Genomic DNA, 8,083 nt, shown 5'->3' with positions numbered 1-8,083 from the left:
AAGTTGTAAAAATGTGACCGTTTATATGTCAATGATTTTAATTTTGCGAAGTTTACAGAAATGGGCTTTCTTTCCATCTTGAAAGGCCCATAACTTGTTCAAATGAACTCGAATTTCGATATGGCACACCTTTATGGTCTTGTGGAATGATTATGTTGTTATCTACATTAATATATATATTTTTAAAGGTAGTAATAAATATGAAAATGGCCCTTTTTTCCATCTTTAAAAGCCTATAAGTTGGTCAAATGAACTCGGATTTCGATATGGCATAGCTTTATGGGCATGTGGAATGATTATGTTGTTATCTGAATTAATAAATATAACTTTAAAGGTAGTAAAAAATATGACAGTTTTTATGTCATTGATATTAATTTTGCGAAGGTTTACTGAAATGGGCCTTCATTCCATCTTTAAAAGCCCATAACTTGGTCAAATGAACTCGGTTTTCGATATGGCATACCTTTATGGGCTTGTGGAATGATAATGTTGTTTTCTGCATTAAAATATATAACTTTAAAGGTAGTAAAAAATATGACCGTTTTTATGTCAATGGTTTTAATTTTGCGAAGGTTTACAGAAATGGGCTTTCTTTCCATCTTTAAAAGCCCATAACTTGGTCAAATGAACTCGGTTTTCGATATGGCATGCCTTTATGGGCTTGTGGAATGATTATGTTGCCATCTGCATTAATATATGTAACTTTAAGGGTAGTAAAAAATATGACCGATTTTATGTCTTTCATTTTAGTTGCGAAGTTTTACTGAAATGGGCCTTCTTTCCCTCTTTAAAAGCCCATAACTTGGTCAAATGAACTCGGATTTCGATATGGCATGCCTTTATGGGCTTCTGGAATGATAATGTTGTTATCTGCAATAAAATATATAACTTTAAAGGTAGTAAAAAATATGATCGTTTTTATGTCATTGATTTTAATTTTGCTAAGTTTTCCAGAAATGGGCCTCCTTTCCATCTTTAAAAGCCCATAACTTGGTCAAATGAACTCGGTTTTCGATATGGCATGCCTTTATGGGCTTGTGGAATGATAATGTTGCTTTCTGCATTAAAATATATAACTTTAAAGGTAGTAAAAAATATGACCTTTTTTATGTCAATGATTTTAATTTTGCGAAGGTTTACAGAAATGGGCTTTCTTTCCATCTTTAAAAGCCCATAACTTGGTCAAATGAACTCGGTTTTCGGTATGGCATGCCTTTATGGGCTTGTGAAATGATTATGTTGCTATCTGCATTAATACATGTAACTTTAAGGGTAGTAAAAAATATGACCGTTTTTATGTCTTTGATTTTAGTTGCGATGTTTTACTGAAATGGGCCTTCTTTCCATCTTTAAAAGCCCATAACTTGGTCAAATGAACTCGGATTTCGATATGGCATACCTTTATGGGCTTGTGGAATGATTATGTTGTTATCTGCATTAAAATATATAAGTTTAAAGGTTGTAAAAAATGTTACCGTTTTTATGTCAATGATTTTAATTTTGCGAAGTTTACAGAAATGGGCTTTCTTTCCATCTTGAAAGGCCCATAACTTGTTCAAATGAACTCGAATTTCGATATGGCACACCTTTATGGGCTTGTGGAATGATTATGTTGTTATCTACATTAATATATATATTTTTAAAGGTAGTAATATATATGAAAATTACCCTTTTTTCCATCTTTAAAAGCCCATAACTTGGTCAAATGAACTCGGATTTCGATATGGCATAGCTTTATGGGCATGTGGAATGATTATGTTGTTATCTGCATTAATAAATATAACTTTAAAGGTAGTAAAAAATATGACAGTTTTTATGTCATTGATTTTAATTTTGCGAAGGTTTACTGAAATGTGCCTTCATTCCATCTTTAAAAGCTATGGGCTTGTGGAATAATTATGTTGTTATCTGCATTAAAATATATAACTTAAAAGGTAGTAAAAAATATGACCGTTTTTATGTCATTGATTTTAATTTTGCGAAGGTTTACAGAATTGGGCCTCCTTTCCATATTTAAAAGCCCATAACTTGGTCAAATGAACTCGGATTTCGATATGGCACACCTTTATGGGCTTGTGGTATGATTATGTTTCTATCTGCATTTATATATGTAAGGGTAGTACAAAATATGACCGTTTTTATGTCATTGATTTTAATTTTGCGAAGGATTACAGAATTGGGCTTCTTTCCATATTTAAAAGCCCATAACTTGGTCAAATGAACTCGGATTTCGACATGGCACACCTTTATGGGCTTGTGGAATGATTATGTTGTTATCTGCATTAATAAATATAACTTTAAAGGTAGTAAAAAATATGACGGTTTTTATGTCATTGATTTTAATTTTGCGAAGGTTTACTGAAATGGGCCTTCATTCCATCTTTAAAAGCCCATAACTTGGTCAAATGAACTCGGTTTTCAATATGGCACACCTTTATGGGCTAGTGGAATGATTAAGTTGTTATCTACATTAATATATATATTTTTAAAGGTAGTAATAAATATGAAAATGACCCTTTTTTCCATCTTTAAAAGCCCATAACTTGGTCAAATGAACTCGGTTTTCGGTATGGCATGCCTTTATGGGCTTGTGAAATGATTATGTTGCTATCTGCATTAATACATGTAACTTTAAGGGCAGTAAAAAATATGACCGTTTTTATGTCTTTGATTTTAGTTGCGAAGTTTTACTGAAATGGGCCTTCTTTCCATCTTTAAAATCTAATAACTTGGTCAAATGAACTCGCATTTCGATATGGCATACCATTATAGGCTTGTGGAACGATTATGTTGTTATCTGCATTAAAATATATAAGTTTAAAGGTTGTAAAAAATGTGACCGTTTTTATGTCAATGATTTTAATTTTGCGAAGTTTACAGAAATGGGCTTTCTTTCCATCTTGAAAGGCCCAAAACTTGTTCAAATGAACTCGAATTTCGATATGGCACACCTTTATGGTCTTGTGGAATGATTATGTTGTTATCTACATTAATATATATATTTTTAAAGGTAGTAATAAATATGAAAATGGCCCTTTTTTCCATCTTTAAAAGCCTATAACTTGGTCAACTGAACTCGGATTTCGATATGGCATAGCTTTATGTGCTTGTGGAATGATTATGTTGTTATCTGCATTAATAAATATAACTTTAAAGGTAGTAAAAAATATGACAGTTTTTATGTCATTGATTTTAATTTTGCGAAGGTTTACTGAAATGGGCCTCCTTTCCATCTTTAAAAGCCCATAACTTGGTCAAATGAACTCGGATTTCGATATGGCACACCTTTATGGGCTTGTGGAATGATTATGTTGCTATCTGCATTAATACATGTAACTTTAAGGGTAGTAAAAAATATGACCGTTTTTTTATGTCATTGATTTTAGTTTTGCGAAGGTTTACTAAAATGGGCCTTCTTTCCATCTTTAAAAGCCCATAACTTGGTCAAATAAACTCGGATTTCGATATGGCATACATTTATGGCCTTGTGGAATGATAATGTTGTTATCAGCATTAAAAAATATATAACTTTAAAGGTAGTAAAAAATATGACCGTTTTTATGTCAATGATTTTAATTTTGCGAAGGTTTACAGAAATGGGCCTTCTTTCTATCTTTAAAAGCCCATAACTTGGTCAAATGAACTCGGATTTCGATATGGCATGCCTTTATGGGCTTGTGGAATGATAATGTTGTTATCTGCATTAATACATGTAACTTTAAGGGTAGTAAAAAATATGACCGTTTTTTTATGTCATTGATTTTAGTTTTGCGAAGGTTTACTAAAATGGGCCTCCTTTCCATCTTTAAAAGCCCGTAACTTGGTCAAATGAACTCGGTTTTCGATATGGCATGCCTTTATGGGCTTGTGGAATGATAATGTTGCTTTCTGCATTAAAATATATTACTTTAAAGGTAGTAAAAAATATGACCGTTTTTATGTCAATGATTTTAATTTTGCGAAGTTTACAGAAATGGGCTTTCTTTCCATCTTGAAAGGCCCATAACTTGTTCAAATGAACTCGAATTTCGATATGGCACACCTTTATGGTCTTGTGGAATGATTATGTTGTTATCTACATTAATATATATATTTTTAAAGGTAGTAATAAATATGAAAATGGCCCTTTCTTCCATCTTTAAAAGCCTATAACTTGGTCAAATGAACTCGGATTTCGATATGGCATAGCTTTATGGGCATGTGGAATGATTATGTTGTTATCTGAATTAATAAATATAACTTTAAAGGTAGTAAAAAATATGACAGTTTTTATGTCATTGATATTAATTTTGCGAAGGTTTACTGAAATGGGCCTTCATTCCATCTTTAAAAGCCCATAACTTGGTCAAATGAACTCGGTTTTCGATATGGCATGCCTTTATGGGCTTCTGGAATGATAATGTTGTTATCTGCAATAAAATATATAACTTTAAAGGTAGTAAAAAATATGATCGTTTTTATGTCATTGATTTTAATTTTGCTAAGTTTTCCAGAAATGGGCCTCCTTTCCATCTTTAAAAGCCCATAACTTGGTCAAATGAACTCGGTTTTCGATATGGCATGCCTTTATGTTGCTATCTGCATTAATATATGTAACTTTAAGGGTATTAAAAAATATGACCGATTTTATGTCTTTCATTTTAGTTGCGAAGTTTTACTGAAATGGGCCTTCTTTCCATCTTTAAAAGCCCATAACTTGGTCAAATGAAATCGGATTTCGATATGGCATGCCTTTATGGGCTTCTGGAATGATAATGTTGTTATCTGCAATAAAATAAATAACTTTAAAGGTAGTAAAAAATATGATCGTTTTTATGTCATTGATTTTAATTTTGCTAAGTTTTCCAGAAATGGGCCTCCTTTCCATCTTTAAAAGCCCATAACTTGGTCAAATGAACTCGGTTTTCGATATGGCATGCCTTTATGGGCTTCTGGAATGATAATGTTGTTATCTGCAATAAAATATATAACTTTAAAGGTAGTAAAAAATATGATCGTTTTTATGTCATTGATTTTAATTTTGCTAAGTTTTCCAGAAATGGGCCTCCTTTCCATCTTTAAAAGCCCATAACTTGGTCAAATGAACTCGGTTTTCGATATGGCATGCCTTTATGGGCTTCTGGAATGATAATGTTGTTATCTGCAATAAAATATATAACTTTAAAGGTAGTAAAAAATATGATCGTTTTTATGTCATTGATTTTAATTTTGCTAAGTTTTCCAGAAATGGGCCTCCTTTCCATCTTTAAAAGCCCATAACTTGGTCAAATGAACTCGGTTTTCGATATGGCATGCCTTTATGTTGCTATCTGCATTAATATATGTAACTTTAAGGGTATTAAAAAATATGACCGATTTTATGTCTTTCATTTTAGTTGCGAAGTTTTACTGAAATGGGCCTTCTTTCCATCTTTAAAAGCCCATAACTTGGTCAAATGAAATCGGATTTCGATATGGCATGCCTTTATGGGCTTGTGGAATGATAATGTTGCTTTCTGCATTAAAATATATAACTTTAAAGGTAGTAAAAAATATGACCTTTTTTATGTCAATGATTTTAATTTTGCGAAGGTTTACAGAAATGGGCTTTCTTTCCATCTTTAAAAGCCCATAACTTGGTCAAATGAACTCGGTTTTCGGTATGGCATGCCTTTATGGGCTTGTGAAATGATTATGTTGCTATCTGCATTAATACATGTAACTTTAAGGGTAGTAAAAAATATGACCGTTTTTATGTCTTTGATTTTAGTTGCGAAGTTTTACTGAAATGGGCCTTCTTTCCATCTTTAAAAGCCCATAACTTGGTCAAATGAACTCGGATTTCGATATGGTATACCTTTATGGGCTTGTGGAATGATTATGTTGTTATCTGCATTAAAATATATAAGTTTAAAGGTTGTAAAAAATGTTACCGTTTTTATGTCAATGATTTTAATTTTGCGAAGTTTACAGAAATGGGCTTTCTTTCCATCTTGAAAGGCCCATAACTTGTTCAAATGAACTCGAATTTCGATATGGCACACCTTTATGGGCTTGTGGAATGATTATGTTGTTATCTACATTAATATATATATTTTTAAAGGTAGTAATATATATGAAAATTACCCTTTTTTCCATCTTTAAAAGCCCATAACTTGGTCAAATGAACTCGGTTTTCAATATGGCATACCTCTATGGGCTTGTGGAATAATTATGTTGTTATCTGCATTAAAATATATAACTTAAAAGGTAGTAAAAAATATGACCGTTTTTATGTCATTGATTTTAATTTTGCGAAGGTTTACAGAATTGGGCCTCCTTTCCATATTTAAAAGCCCATAACTTGGTCAAATGAACTCGGATTTCGATATGGCACACCTTTATGGGCTTGTGGTATGATTATGTTTCTATCTGCATTTATATATGTAAGGGTAGTACAAAATATGACCGTTTTTATGTCATTGATTTTAATTTTGCGAAGGATTACAGAATTGGGCTTCTTTCCATATTTAAAAGCCCATAACTTGGTCAAATGAACTCGGATTTCGACATGGCACACCTGCATTAATAAATATAACTTTAAAGGTAGTAAAAAATATGACGGTTTTTATGTCATTGATTTTAATTTTGCGAAGGTTTACTGAAATGGGCCTTCATTCCATCTTTAAAAGCTCATAACTTGGTCAAATGAACTCGGTTTTCAATATGGCACACCTTTATGGGCTTGTGGAATGATTAAGTTGTTATCTACATTAATATATATATTTTTAAAGGTAGTAATAAATATGAAAATGACCCTTTTTTCCATCTTTAAAAGCCCACAACTTGGTCAAATGAACTCGGATTTCGATATGGCATAGCTTTATGGGCATGTGGAATGATTATGTTGTTATCTGCATTAATAAATATAACTTTAAAGGTAGTAAAAGATATGACGGTTTTTATGTCATTGATTTTAATTTTGCGAAGGTTTACTGAAATGGGCCTTCATTCCATCTATAAAAGCCCATAACTTGGTCAAATGAACTCGGTTTTCGATATGGCATACCTTTATGGGCTTGTGCATTAAAGTATATAACTTAAAAGGTAGTAAAAAATATGACCGTTTTTATGTCATTGATTTTAATTTTGCGAAGGTACAGAATTGGGCCTCCTTTCCATATTTAAAAGCCCATAACTTGGTCAAATGAACTCGGATTTCGATATGGCACACCTTTATGGGCTTGTGGAATGATTATGTTGCTATCTGCATTAATGTATGTAACTTTAAGGGTAGTAAAAAATATGAAGCCCATAACTTGGTCAAATGAACTCGGATTTCGATATGGTATACCTTTATGGGCTTGTGGAATGATTATGTTGTTATCTTCTTTAATATATATATTTTTAAAGGTAGTAATAAATATGAAAATGACCCTTTTTTCCATCTTTAAAAGCCCATAACTTGGTCAAATGAACTCGGATTTCGATATGGCATAGCTTTATGGGCATGTGGAATGATTATGTTGTTATCTGCATTAATAAATATAACTTTAAAGGTAGTAAAAAATATGACGGTTTTTATGTCATTGATTTTAATTTTGCGAAGGTTTACTGAAATGGGCCTTCATTCCATCTATAAAAGCCCATAACTTGGTCAAATGAACTCGGTTTTCGATATGGCATACCTTTATGGGCTTGTGCATTAAAGTATATAACTTAAAAGGTAGTAAAAAATATGACCGTTTTTATGTCATTGATTTTAATTTTGCGAAGGTACAGAATTGGGCCTCCTTTCCATATTTAAAAGCCCATAACTTGGTCAAATGAACTCGGATTTCGATATGGCACACCTTTATGGGCTTGTGGAATGATTATGTTGCTATCTGCATTAATGTATGTAACTTTAAGGGTAGTAAAAAATATGAAGCCCATAACTTGGTCAAATGAACTCGGATTTCGATATGGTTTACCTTTATGGGCTTGTGGAATGATTATGTTGTTATCTTCTTTAATATATATATTTTTAAAGGTAGTAATAAATATGAAAATGACCCTTCTTTCCATCTTTAAAAGCCCATAATTTGGTCAAATGAACTCGGATTTCGATATGGCATAGCTTTAT

The sequence above is a fragment of the Drosophila suzukii genome, chromosome 3 (genome assembly GCF_043229965.1).
Source record: "Drosophila suzukii chromosome 3, CBGP_Dsuzu_IsoJpt1.0, whole genome shotgun sequence".
In the NCBI taxonomy this organism is placed as follows: domain Eukaryota; kingdom Metazoa; phylum Arthropoda; class Insecta; order Diptera; family Drosophilidae; genus Drosophila; species Drosophila suzukii.
Note: the sequence above shows the minus strand (reverse complement) of the source record.